Genomic DNA, 15478 nt, shown 5'->3' with positions numbered 1-15478 from the left:
GTTACTTAAAATGTTAATAAGTTACCAATTAGTTACTGTAATGCCTTGGGTAACCAAGACCATTACACTGTGTATTTTAAAATAGTGCAAGACTTGCTAATCAAATCGTTTGAAGAAAAATGTGATCCAACAATCAGGTTAGGGTTAAAAGATTTTGATCATAAACGGTTAATTTTTATCAAACCAGATGTTTGATACATGGGATCCCAAAAATAGGGTATGAGTGGTAATTTACAATCCTCAAAAGTTAATACAACAAAAGCCAGACTAATGGCAAAATACAAGTTTTAGAGCTCTGTCCCTGTAGCTATCCCTTGGTCGTGGCACTCGAGCAACTAACTATGTACACTTCGCCCTAAGAGCTCTCCAACTCATGGTTGGTCCAGCTTCCCTTTGCCCTGACCTGCACCACGTAGCACATGTGAGCCAAGGCCCAACAAGAAAACCATAAATAACAAGCACATATAGGAACAATAGTATTCAATCAATCTTAACTCAACCAGTTCAATTATATAACAATATACGATCATCAAGCTAACCAATGGTAAACATATAATCTCAAGTTCATATCTTAGCTAATTACACAAATGTTTAGGGTTGGCACACTTAGGCCGAGCCCTCTGTTCAACTAGCTGACCCCGGCTCGCTTAGGCAGAGTTGCGTTCAGTATGCTTATCATCATCTCCAACACCCTTAGGCCGGTCATTCTCGTATAACATAACAATGGCACAATCATACAATACACATAATGAAATATTGGGAACCTCAGTCCCGTTCACAACCACACAAGGGTGCAGTTTTCTTACCTCAAATCCTGAGCGGAGAATTAAGAACGGTCCTGAGCACAATCCTCAGCCCTGAGCCTCAGTGATGACCCTAGTCACAACAAAAATTGGTAGCTATCATTTCTAATCCAAATAAATACTTAGGAAACAAATATTAGCCTTCGGGGCCTCGAATTCTACTAAACTGAGTAGTAGAATTCATCCCGAGCGCCTAGGTTAGAATCCCCGTGCCTCCCCGAACTTAAAACCTTATTTTCCCATAATTCCCCATTTAGAGCCGCAACTTGCCCCTAAGGGCCGCGACCCACCCCTTCGAAAGAGGCCCAGACCTTCCTAATGGAGGACACGGGCCGCAACTTGCACCCCTCTGAGTCGCGGCGTGCCTAGAGAACAGAGGCTCCCAGCCTCCAAAACTCATGCGGGTCGCAGCTCCTAAAGAACAAGGCAGTGACCCGAGCCTCTAAACCCAGAAAAAAACTAGATTCTCTCAGCATTTCTCCACGAGCCTAACCTCAAATTTCCATCTCAAACTAATAGCCAAACTCAAATTCAAGATCAGAATTCCCATCCTTATATCCCAGCCATCACTACTAACCTATAAGCATTTCCTTACACCATTTCATACCCAAAACCAGCTAACAAACTAAAACTCATGCAAACTCAAGCCTTTAACATAGAATTAGAGAAACTAACTTGAATTCTCACCTCAAATAATTGCAGCATAGTTCCTCAACAATGTCTTTGGATGATCCTAGCTTGATCCCCTAGGCTCCCACAACTGAATTCCCAGCCCCACCTCCTGAGTTTTTTCCTTCTTCTAGCTCCAAGGCACAATGAGAGAGAGAGAGATAAAGAGAGTGTACGTGTATAAGGGAGAGAGAGTAGGTTGAGAACTCAGAACACTTGAGTAATTTTCTTACTAAGTCTAGACTTACCCTTGAGTTATTCTCTTAACTCAAAAAGACCAAACTACCCCCTTTGAAATACTTAGCTCTTGAAGTTGTTCTAAGGGTAAAATAGTCTTTTCTTGATTCCCGCTAATTCCTCAAGTGTTCCTAACATTTACCAATTAATCTTGTTGTGTCTAATTAATTGCCAAATACTAATATCATTATCTAATAAATCCCAAAATATTCTCTAAATTCCGAAAATACCCCTAGGCTCCCCCCGAGCCGGATATTAAACATCGCTCTGACTATTTCGCTTATCCGCTCACTAGGACCGTCTTGAACCATATACTGCAAATATAACCACATAACAATGTGGTCTCAACCATTTATCACATATAATCACAGTTATGCCCTCAACGAGTCAAAATTACAAATATGCCCTTATGAACAATAAAGGGCCCACATGCATATTTAATACTGATAAACATGTATATAACATACTCACATAATCATATTAATCATACATGCCACATAGTCATGCATTTAACTAATTAAACACATATATAAACAAATTTTGCCCTCCCAGCACGCTAATCAAGGCGCTAAATCCTATTAGCAATTTTGGGTCGTTACAGTTACTTTTTTCATCATTTTTTATACTGCTTTGTTTTAACTTGTTTTCATTTTTTTTTCATGGTATGGCCCCCCGTCTCTCTCCACTATACATTTTTTTTTATTAATTTCTTACATTCTATCTTATCTTTAATTTCAAAAATATTTTCCGGCCACACCGCTTGTCAGTTGGGGTCAAATGTGGTACCATCGCGACCAACCACATAGTCGACGTCGTCGGTTGAATCTAGGCGAGGAGGCAAGGATGACAAGGGTTGGGCGAGGACCATTATGTCGAGGTCGTTGGCTAGATCTAGGTTGCCGGAGCTAAGAAAGATGAGCATCCATAGTCCTTGGGGTGGCTGGATCGACAAAGGAAGCCGGAGATGGGTACTATCTCCTAAGTCAAGTATTTGAGCCACAGTCCTTGGGTGTAATGACCGAAATTTGCTAATAAGGCTTAGGGCCTTGATTAGCGTGCCTGGAGAGCAATAAGTGATTTATTGTTATGATATGAGAATTTGTGTGAATATGTGGTTAGTGATGCATGTTTAGGTGAATTAAATATGCATGTGGGCCCCACTTGGTTATTAGGGGCATGTTTGTAATTTTAGCCCGTTGAGGGCATAAATGTGATAATGGTAATAATTGTGATATACTTGTGATATATCTGTGTTGCACGATCCGAGACAGTCCTAGGGAGCTGTTAGCCAGCAAGTCACAACGAGGTCGAAAATCCGACTCGGGGCGAGTTAAGGGGTATTTCAGGAATTAGACGTTTTCTGGGGTTATCGGGTTGTGGAAATAAATATTTGAAGATATATTTGAGGTTAGAATGTTTAGGGGGGAAAATTGGGGAAATTTACCATTTTTCCCTCGAGGACGTTTTTGGTACCTTGAGCTTTGAGGTAACCTTAGAAACTTAAGTTAAATAAAAAAAAAATTGGAGAAGTGTTCAGAAACTTGCAGAAACCGACCCAAACTTCTTCTTTTCTCTCTCTCTTTCTCTAAATCAGACTAAGGGAAACGTTGAGAAGATTAAGCTAGGAAACTCAGAATTCAAGGCTGGAGCTTGGGGGGATTGAAGCTTGCAACTTAGAAGATTAGCTCAAAGATTTAATTAAGCAAAGGTAAGCCTTTAACTTAATGAATTACATTGATTTTCTGCTGATATTCTAGAGTATTGCATGTGAGTTGGATGAAGAATCATCTATGAGTTTGATGAGGTTTTGAGCTAGAATTCTTGTTAGGTTTTGTTGTTGAGTCCATGATATAACTTCTGTGATGATTAGCTTGAGTTGTTGGGTTGATTTTGGGGTTAATTAGATTAGTTTTCGTGGTAAAAATGGAGTATTTTTTCTGGGTTCGAAGGGTCGGGCCGCGGCATTTTTCTTGTTGAGTCGCGACCCTCTAGAACAAAATGGTGGCCTAGAAGAAGGGCGGGTCGCGGCATGTCCTAGCTTGGGTCGCGGCGCACCTGCCCTGTTTTGGGGTTGGTCTCTGGTTGGGGGGGCCGCGGCATGACCTCATGGGGACACGACTCTTAGTGCATTTTTGTGCTTTTAAGAGGTTCTAGGCTTGGAAATCCAAAGGTTAAGGCTCGGGATGGATTTTATCACCCGGATTGATAGAATTCAAGGTCCCGGAGAATAGAATTATGACCCAAAGTTATTTAATGGATTCAAATTTGAAGAATGGGTATTGTTGGTGAGTTGTGACTAGGGTTTCAGTGAGGCTCGGACTAGGGGACTGTGCTCGGGACATCGGTACTTGGAAGCTCGGGACACAGGTAAGAAAACTGTTGTACCCGTAAAGCTTGTGTTGTAGGGCACGACCCTATATGATTGTGTTACAGGGGCGTAGCCCCTTTGATTGAGTTTATTCATGTTTAAGTATATGTTGAATTATGCTATGTGTGCATATATGTGAATGAACGGTAAGAGCCGGGAACGGCGAGGGCCGGGAATGGTGAAGGTCGGGAACGGCAAAGGCCGACAGCGGCAAGGCCGAGAACAGCAAGGGGCCGCAAGTAGTGTTTATCATGCAGAGTGCAAGTTGCCAGGGTGAGACCCTAAAGGATACCTGGGATATCCTCACGGTGTGGACCGCGAACCCAGGGCCTGGTAAAGCGCCTAGGATGGCATGGCCGTATGTGATTAGCCTGGTGATGGCTTCTTTATATGTTAAGTGTGTAATATGCATATGTTATCTGCTTGTGAGGGTTTTCTTTCTGGGCTTCGACTCACGGGTGCTCTGTGGTCAGGTAAGGGCAAGGGGAAAGTCGACCAACCATGAGTACGGAGAGCGTGAAGTGGTGCATACATGTTTGTCCTGCCTGGCTGCCACAGCCCCTTTAGAGATGATTGTACTAAACCTAGATTTTGTCGTTTAGCCAACTTCAATTAAATTTTTGAGTTGTAAATATTTCTAAACCGTATTTTGGGATCCCAAATGTTAAACGCGTTATGATTTTCAGTAAAAGGACTTATTTTCAAAGTTTATGACTCTGCTTATGGTTTGATTACACTTTTGTCTTAAAACCTCGATTAGCGAGTTAAATGCACGTTCTAAACTCACTTAGTAACGACTCTAAGGAAGTAGTGTGTTACAACTTGGTATCAGAGCGAGCCAAGGTTTGTGGTTTCTGGAGATTGACCGAACATGTACGCTCGCTGTCAGTGACAAGCTAGACTCAGGGTTGGTTGGTAATGATTGACTTATATGCTTGAATGCCCTGTTTGCCTGTTTGTTTCAAATAGAGCATGATGAATAAGTTAACATATGCATGATGCCAGGGCATGGCCCGTTGTGTTATATGCTATTTGTATGTTTTGTGGGTTGTTGTTTATGGTTGGCTGATGTTATTTGGGAGGTGGTTTTGGATGTTGTTATCATGCCTGACGAGCGGCGTCATTGATTGTAGGCATATTTGTTGAGATGCCTCAATAATCAGCTAGACTCCACAGCAGTAGGGCCGAGGATGACAACCAGGGTCAGGACCCTCCACCTGCCCCACAGAATTGGCAACATATGTTTGCTGAAATGGAAGCAAGATTGCAATGAATGGAGGAAGGGCTTCGACAGTTGAGGCAGCAGGCCCCTCCACTGGTCACTGGGTTGCCAGTTCAGCAGGTTGTGGCGCCAGTGCTGGTTCAACCTATTGTGGAGAATAGGTGGGAAACTTTGTACGAGAGGTTTAGGAAGCAGCATCCTGTCACCTTTGAGGGTTGACCGGACCCACTGCGGGCAGAGCAGTGGATGAATATGATTTCCTCTATTTTGGATTTTATGAGGGTTGAAGGGAATGAGAGGGTAGCTTGTGCCAGCTACATGTTCAGAGAGGATGCCCGCATGTGGTGGGATGTAGTAGTTTAGAGGAGGAACGTGGTAGTTATGACCTAGGAAGAGTTCAGAAACATCTTTAACGAGAAATACTACAGTGTAGCAGTCCGAGTCGCGAAGGTTGACGAGTTCATCAACCTGAATCAGAATCGGTTGACAATTACTGAGTATGCTTTGAGATTTGACCAGTTGGCGAAGTTCGTGCCGAATTTGGTGCCGACTGATGCAGTAAGAAGGGACAGATTTGTATGGGGGTTGAATGTTATGATCGCCTGTGATGTAAATATCACTTTGGATCTAGAGACTACTACCTATGCACATGTTGTAGACAAGGCACTTACAGCTGAGGGGGCCGAGGATCAGATTTGGAGAGAGAGCGTTGTTAGGCGCGATGCCAGGAGGATAGTGCCTCTTGTTATATTGTTTTATAATATAATATTTTAGATTAAAGAAATGTGACAAAGAGTGTCACATATTGTAACATATAATAGAGAGTTACAATATTTAGATATATGAGATATATCCAAATAATGTAACATATTTGGTGTTACAAATTTGTAACTTCCAAATATTACCCTTTATTGTGTAAATTTGTTGTTACACAATATTGAGATAAATTTCATAAAGCCATATGTGATATGGCTTTTAGAGATATGATTTTAACCCCAATAATGTGTTTTGGGAGTTACAAAATCATTTGGGAGGGTTTCGAACCGTTTGGAAAAACAGCACATTTTTAGTGCTGAAAATGGTCGATGGCCACGGCCACTGAATGTTGGTGGCCGCGGCCACAGGCTAAAAACTGACCATTTTTCAGTTTTTTCAATCTTTGTTGAACGGCTAAAAAAACTCAAATAACTCCCAAATCTCATTTTTAATTCCATATTAATCCAATTAAACATTGGTAACAGCCATGGGGGTTGGTGGAATTTGAAATTCAAAGGGTGTCTCTAAAATCTATAAATAGGAGCCTATAGCTCACTTGTAAGACACAACATTTCTATCCATTAGAGCACTTGGCTAGAAACACCTTGAGGCTTGATAATTCCAGAAAGCATTTCCTATAATCTGTGAGAGATCCCTTAGTGCTTGAGTTAGGGGGAAATAAGCTTTTGGACAAAGGTTTCAAACCTTGTTCAAGTTGGTGATCCCCAACACTCTTCACTTTGGTAGTGTGAGTGAGAGTTGTTCATCTTTTGTTTCTTGTTCTTTTCTTTCATTCTATTGCTTTTCATTTTTATATTGTTCTTCTCTATTTACTTGTATTTCTTGTTCAAGAGTTGTAATCTTTTCTTTTCTTTTGTTTCAAACACTTTCCTTTATTTGTAACCTTTTGCTTAGAGTTGTATTTTACTATTCTCTTCTTCTTCATTTTCTTTGTTTATTTGTAATTTTCAGTTATAGAGTTGTAACTCTTTTTAATCAATCATTATTTTTTTGTAATATATTGCATAGAGTTGTAATTTATTATTATTTCCATTGAGGCAAAATACATATTTTCCTAACATTCCAAAGCTTATCCCTTGTTTGTTTCAATGGAAGGTGAGACCATCAAGATCATGAACCAAGACCTAGTGAGGTTGGATAGGTTTGATGGATCCAATTTCACTAGGTGGCAAGACAATGTGAATTTCCTTTTGACAACACTCAAGATAGCCTACATCCTTGAGTCATCCTTGGCACCTCTAGTCGAGCCATCCAACAAAGACACTCCCGAGGAGGTGGAGAAAAGAAGAAAGAGGGAGGAGGAAAATCTCCTTTGTAGGGGTCTTATCCTCAACGCCCTATCCGATAGACTCTATGACCTCTACACCGAGACCAAATCGGCCAAGGAGATATGGGATGCACTTGAGAAAAAGTTTAAGGCGGAAGAGGAAGGTACCAAAAAGTTTTTGATATCTCAATACTTCGATTTCAAATTTTTTGGTGATAAACCTATTCTTCCACAAATTCATGAATTGAAAATAATTGTTAACAAATTGTAAGTGTTAAAGATTGAGATTCCTGAGGCCTTTCAAGTTGGTGCTATAGTGGTTAAATTACCACCAACTTGGAAGAGCTATAGGAAAAGAATCCTTCATAAAAATGAGGATTATTCTTTGGAGGAAATCCAAAAACATATTCAAATCGAAGAGGAATCGATATGTAGAGATAAACTTGTGGAGGGGTCTAATGGAGAGACTTCCAAAGCAAATGCGGTGTCACAACCAAAGCATCCCTAAAACAAAGGGAAAAAAGGTAATGAGAAACCTTTGGGTCCAAAAACAAACCCAAACAAGTTTAAGGGCGAGAAAGGCCCTTACTTTGTGTGTGGGAAAAAAGGGCACTATGCTAGAGAGTGTAGGCATAGAAAAGACCAACAAGGACCTAAGGTGAACGCAACTCAAGAGGAAAACATAGTTGCTACCCTTAGTGAGGTGAATGCGGTCCAAGGCAAGGTGAAAGGGTGGTGGTATGATACATGTGCCACCGTCCATGTCACCTATGACAAATCCTTGTTCAAAACCTTTGAAGAGTCAAAGGGCAACCATGAGATACAAATGGGCAATGAGGGAAAATCCAAGGTACTTGGCAAAGGTACTATTGATGTCTACTTCACCTCCGGCAAGAAAGTTACATTAGAAAGATTATGTTCCCGAAATGAGTAGAAACTTGGTAAGTGGTGATTTGCTTGGCAAGCCCGGCATTAAAGCCATTTTTGAGTCCGGTAAACTTATACTTACCAAATCAAATGTATTCTTGGGAAAATGGTACTCTTGTGAGGGAATGGTTAAATTGTGCGCCAATGATGTAACTTTCAATGTTATCAATAAAAATGCTAACTCCGCTTACATTATTGAGTATGATTCTTTATTTTTGTGGCATCTTAAACTATCGCATATAGGTTTTTCTACCATGAAAAGAGTAGTAAAATGTGGTATGATTGCATACAATATTAAAAACTATGGTAAATGTGAAACATGTGTTAAGGCGAAAATGATTAAGAAATCATTTCCTAGTGTAGAAAGATCATCTAATTTACTATATTTAATCCATAGTGATCTTTGTGAATTAAATGGTGTTTTAACTAGAGGTGGTAAAAGGTATTTTCTTACTTTTATAGATGATTTTAGTAGATATACCTATGTGTTTCTTTTAAAGCATAAAGATGAAACTTTTGATGCTTTTAAATTGTATAAATTAGAAGTTGAAAATAAACTAAATAAAAAGATTAAGGTGCTAAGAAGTGATAGAGGAGGAGAGTACTTCTCTAATGAATTCAATACATTTTGTGAAGAAAATGGTATAATTCATGAGTGCACTGCACCTTATACACCACAACACAATGATGTTGCCAAAAGGAAAAATAGGACTTATCTAGAGATGATAAATTATATGTTGGTGTTTTCTAAGTTGAACTTCAACTTATGGGGTGAAGCGCTTTTAACCGCTTGTCACATTCTTAATCGAATACCGATGAAGAAAAATAAGATATCTCCATATGAGTTATGGAAAGGAAGAAAACCCAACATAGGGTACTTCAAAGTGTGGGGGTGTCTTGCATATTGCAAGAAAAACGAACCTAATAGAACAAAATTAGGTTCAAGAGCCATAAAGTATGCTTTTGTTGGTTATGCCAACAATAGTAAAGCTTATAGGCTATTAGACTTAGAGTCTAATGTTGTGATTGAATCTAGAGAAGTTGAATTTTTTGAGAACATGTTATGTGACAACAATTCTCAAGCTTCAACATCTCTAAAGGAGAATTTGTTATATGAGAACAATTCTCAAGCTTCTACATCCAAAGTTGATTCTCAAGAGGAGAATTCTCAAAAGGATGTAAAGCAACCCTTTGAACCTAGAAGAAGTCATTGTCTATATGGTGAGAAGTGTGAGATATACACCGACCATAAGAGTTTGAAGTACTTCTTTACTCAAAAGGATCTGAATATGCGCCAGAGATGGTGGCTGGAGTTGTTTAAGGATTATGATTGTGACATCCTATACTATTCTGAGAAGGCTAATGTAGTGGTTGATGCATTGAGTCGGAAGGGCCCAGGACAGTTGTTCAGTTCAAGACAGATATCTGATAAGTTAGCGGAGGAGATGACTAGAGTAGGTATAGATTTGGTGGTTGGTCAGTTAGCCAACATCACTCTTCAGTATACGCTCCTTGAGAGGATCAAGGAGGCGCAGGGGAAAGATTCCCTGTTGAGAGGTCACAGGGAGAACGTCTTAGTCGGGGTGGCTAAGGACTTCTCTATCTCGGAGATGGGGTTACTAAAGTACAAGGGTTGAATCTGTGTTCCAATGGATTCTGATATCCAGCGGGAGATCTTAGATGAATCGCATACCACTCCCTATTCCTTACATCCAGGTACGACGAAGATATATCAAGATTTGAGAGCTTTGCATTGGTGGTTGGGCATGAAGAGGGATGTGGTAGATTATGTGGCCAAGTAATTAACTTGTTAGCAGGTCAAGGCTGAACATCAGAGGCCAACAGGGTTGCTGTAGCCTCTAGGGATTCCAGAGTGGAAGTGAGAAGATATCACCATGGATTTCGTGGTTGGTTTACCGAAGACCGCGGGACAACATGACTCAGTGTGGGTGATTGTGGACAGGTATATCAAGTCCGCCCACTTTTTACCTATCAGGACGACTTATACTGTGGAGCAATATGCTGAGTTATATGTGAAGGAAATTGTTCGACTTCATGGGGCTCTGAGGTCGATAGTATCCGGCAGGGACCCCACCTTCACCTCCAAGTTTTGGGAGAGTCTACAAAAAGCTATGGGCACACATCTACGGTTTAGTACCGCTTATCATCTTCAGACAGATGGACAGTCTGAGAGGACGATTCAGATACTGGAAGACATGCTACGAGCTTGTGTGCTAGATTTTGGGGGATCTTGGAGCAAGTATTTCCCTCTAGTCGAGTTCTCGTACAATAACAGTTATTAGGCAACTATCAGAGTGGCTCCGTATGAGGTGCTTTATGGGAGGAATTGCAGATCACCTATCCATTGGGATGAGACGGGTGAGAGGAGTTATTTGGGTCCTGAGATGGTTCAAATGACCAATGAGGCGATTGAAAAGATTAGAGCTCGAATGCTCGCTTCCCAGAGTCGCCAGAAGAGTTACTCAGACTTGAAACGCAGAAGTGTAGAGTTTCAGGTCGGTGACCATGTGGTTTTTTAGGGTTTCACCTTTGAGGGGAGTGAAACAGTTTGGTGTTCGAGGCAAGCTGAGCCCTAGCTTTGTTGGCCCCTTCGAGATTCTGGAACGGGTTAGAAAGGTAGCTTACAGGTTGGCGATGCCTCCAGCCTTATCAGGGGTTCATGACATTTTTTGTGTGTCCATTCCACTGAAGTACATATCAGATTCGATGCATGTACTGAGTTATGAGAATTAGGAGTTGGACCAGGATTTGTCCTATGAGGAGAAGCCGATTCAGATTCTTGACCGGAAGGATAAAGTCTTGCGGAGCAAGACCATCACCTTGGTGAAAGTGCTGTGGAGGAGCATCAAGGTTGAGGAGGCAACATGGGAACTTGAATCAGTGATGCAGGAGCGGTATCCTGAGTTGTTCAGGTAATTTCGAGGATGAAATTTCTGTAAGGAGGGGATAGTTGTAACGACCCAAATTTGCTAATAAGGCTTAGGGCCTTGATTAGCGTGCCTGGAGGGCAATAAGTGATTTATTGTTATGATATGAGAATTTGTGTGAATATGTGGTTAATGATGCATGTTTAGGTGAATTAAATATGCATGTGGGCCCCACTTGGTTATTAGGGGCATGTTTGTAATTTTAGCTTGTTGAGGTCATAAATGTGATAACGGTAATAATTGTGATATATCTGTGTTGCACGATTCGAGATAGTCCTAGGGAGCTGTTAGCCAGCAAGTCACAACGAGGTCGAAAATCCGACTCGGGGCGAGTCGAGGGGTATTTTGGGTATTAGACGTTTTATGGGGTTATCAGGTTGTGGAAATAAATATTTGGAGATATATTTGAGGTTAGAATGTTTAGGAGGGAAAATTGGGGAAATTTACCATTTTGCCCTCAGGGACGTTTTTGGTACCCCGAGCTTTGAGGTAACCTTAGAAACTTAAGTTAAATAAAACAAAATTGGAAAAGTGTTCAGAAACTTGGAGAAACCGACCCAAACTTATTCTTTTCTCTCTCTCTTTCTCTAAACCATACTAAGGGAAACTATGAGAAGATTAGGCTAGGAATCTCAAAATTCAAGGCTGGAGCTTGGGGGATTGAAGCTTGGAACTTAGAAGATTAGCTCAAAGATTTAATTAAGCAAAGGTAAGCCTTCAACTTGATGAATTACATTGGTTTTCTGCTGATATTCTAGAGTATTGCATGTGAGTTGGATGAAGAATCATCTTTGAGTTTGATGAGGTTTTGAGCTAGAATTCTTGTTAGGTTTTGTTGCTGAGTCCATGATATAACTTTTGTGATGATTAGCTTGAGTTGTTGGGTTGATTTTGGGGTTAATTAGATTGGTTTTCGTGGTAAAAATGGAGGATTTTTTATGGGTTCGAAGGGTCGGGCTGCATCATTGTTCTTGCTGAGCCGCGGCCCTTTCGAACAAAATGGTGGCCTGGAAGAAGGGCGGGTTGCGGCATGCCCTAGCTTGGGCTGCGGCGCGCCTGCCCTGTTTTGGGGTTGGTCTCTAGTTGGGGGGCGGGCCGTGGCATGGCCTCATGGGGTCACAACTCTTAGTGCATTTTTGGGCATTTAAGAGGTTTTAGGCTTGGAAATCCAAAGGTTAAGGCTCGGGATGGATTTTATCACCCGGATTGATAGAATTCAAGGTCCCGAAGAATAGAATTATGACCCAAAGTTATTTAATGGATTATAATTTGGTGGATGGGTATTGTTGGTGTGTTGTGACTAGGGTTTCAGTGAGGCTCGAACTAGGGGACTGTGCTCAAGACATCAGTGCTTGGAAGCTCGGGACACAGGTAAGAAAACTGCTGTACCCATAAAGCTTCTGTTGCAAGGTAGGACCCTATATGATTGTGTTGCAGAGCGTAGCCCCTTTGATTGAGTTTATTCACGTTTAAGTATATGTTTAATTATTCTATGTGTGCATATATGTGGATGAACGATAAGAGTCGGGAACGGCGAGGGCCGAGAACGGCGAGGGCCGAGAACGGCAAGGGGCTGAAAGCAACATTTACCACGCGGAGTGAAAGTTGCCAGGGCGAGACCCTAAAGGATACCTAGGATATCCTCATGGTGTGGACCGCGGACCCAGGGCCTGGTAAAGCGCGTGGGACGGCATGGCCGTATGTGATTAGCCTGGTGATGGCTTGTTTATATGTTAAGTGTGTAATATGCATATGTTACCTGCTTGTGAGAGTTTTCTTGCTGGGCTTCGGCTCACGGGTGCTATGTGGTGCAGATAAGGGCAAGGGGAAAGTCGACCAACCATGAGTACGGAGAGCGTGAAGCGGCGCGTACATGTTTGGTCTGCCTGGCTGCCACGGCCAGGGGTATTTTGGGAGATGATTGTACTAAACCTAGATTTTGTCGTTTAGCCAACTTCAGTTAAAGTTTTGAGTTGTAAATATTTCTAAACCGTGTTTTGGGATCCCAAATGTTAAACGCATTATGATTTTCTGTAAAATGACTTATTTTCAAAGTTTATGACTCTGTTTATGGTTTGATTACACTTTTGTCTTAAAACCTTGATTAGCAAGTTAAATGCACGTTCTAAACTCACTTAGTAACGACTCTAATAGTTTAAGATTATTTTTTTCATCAAAATTATTTGTTTTAATAATTAAAGTATTTATTTTTATTCTTATTAGAGTTTTAATTTGTTTTTTATTTTAATATAATTAGCTAATATGCAAAAGTAAGGGCATTTTAGTCATATTAAAAAATTGTTTGACCAAAATCAGTCTCAGAGTATCATTTTGTTCAATTTTACAAAACACAGGGTCCGATTTGTCATTTATCAAAACACAAGGGCCAATCGAGTATTTGGGCAAAATACAGGGGCAAAACTGGTATTTTCCCTTATATATTTTTTATTTAAAAATTCATTTAAATATTAAAAAATTAAATAAAAATCATTTAAAATAAAATAAATTATTAAAAAAAAAATTATGCTCTTGAATGCGGGTTCAATGTGGGAACGGCATATCTAAATTTGTGAAATTTTTTTGGTTTTGAAGCTTTGATTGAAAATTGTGTTTGTGATATCAGTTATGAGTTTGTGAAAGGGTTTAAAGTTTAATAATTTGGGTCTATGTTTTGATACCACTGATGTTTCGTATTTGAAAGTGAAAACTCATGATGTTTGTATTTGGTAAATAAATTTTGGTTCTGTATTTGATATTGTGTTTGTGAACTTTGTCCGAGATAGATCTAAAAGTTTTTTTTTTTTCTCTTATGCAATTTGAGTTTTTTGGTTGGATTTGGTCTTGTTTGGTGAACATTAAGCTTGGTTGGAGATTTTGATGAACTTGAAGAAGATGAATATTAAGAATAATATTGTTATATGCTTTAATCTGGGTTTCTTGTTTAGGATTTATTTTTTATTTTTTTCAAATTATTCAAGGATTCAATCTTGTTGGGGAGTTAAGTTTGCAGTCATTTTTTGTGATTTAATTTTCCTTTATTCTTGCTTTAATCATATTTATGGTTTTGCTTTTTTTTATGTCAATTTTTTTAATAGTTGTTTTATTAATTAAAATTTTGTTTTAATAAATTTAATTTTTTGATTTTTTATTAATTATTTATTTTCAAATTGAGTTTAACTCTTTTTTTTTTTTTTTAAGTTTTAAATGAATTTTTAAAATAAAATAAATGACATGAACCAATCATAAACAGCTATGTAGGCAATTATCTAGCACTTAACGGCTAGTTTCCTAGGACTGTCAAGAAATATTGACGGAAGTTATTTTTTTCAAAAAAAAAAATTTGGGTAGTAAAACTTAAGTATTTTTGCCACAAATTACTCGTTGTCTAATATCTTATGTTTATGAGTTTTGTTTTTCCATATTTTTTTGTATAAATTTATGTTTAAGCCATATTTTTGTTATTCATTTTTTAAAAAAAATTGGGAGGTTAGTTATGTAATTTTTTTCATTATTTGTTTATTTGTTAGTTTTTTTTATATTAAATTGTTATTATATAATATTTTTTAAATTATTTTTAAAAATTATCTGACTCATTTTTTATATATTTTAATATTATATAATTGTTTTATTCATTTATTATTGTACTTTTTTCTAGATTTTCTTTTACAATATTTTTTTTATTAATGTACTTATTTTTTCTATATGCAAAAAAAAAATAAAAAATTAAACCAATTTTCTTTTTTTGATGCTTTTTCTTTTACAGTTTTTTTTATGTCTGAGTTAAGTAACTGCCTACCTTAACGTTTTTTTTTTAAGATCTGCATGTTTCTATTAGGGTAACTCATTACAATCTTAGGGGTAACCAATTGGCTATATTATAGGTAACTAGTTAGTATCAGGATAACATATCACCATCTTAGGGATAATAAATTACCTATACATATATTATGGGTATCCGGTTACCATCAGGTAACTAGTTACAATCAGTATAACTTGTTACCCATTAGTGTAACATGTTATTCTTTTTACTGGAAAAAAAATATTGTCAAACTATTTATATATTGTAATCAAAACATAAGCACTAATCTTAAAAGAAATGCTTAAAATATATGCAAGTCGTTCTCTATTAAGGTGCAACTACTTTAATAAGTGGTGCAACATTTTCAACAAGCTTATGTACTTTGTTATAATCACTTCAGTGTACAAACTCAACAACTATTGCAACAAATATATACCAACATTGGACCAAAATTGCACCTA

The sequence above is a fragment of the Humulus lupulus genome, chromosome X, assembly GCF_963169125.1.
Source record: "Humulus lupulus chromosome X, drHumLupu1.1, whole genome shotgun sequence".
Classification (NCBI taxonomy): domain Eukaryota; kingdom Viridiplantae; phylum Streptophyta; class Magnoliopsida; order Rosales; family Cannabaceae; genus Humulus; species Humulus lupulus.
The sequence above is the reverse complement of the archived record's forward strand: the minus strand, read 5'-3'. Positions refer to the sequence as shown.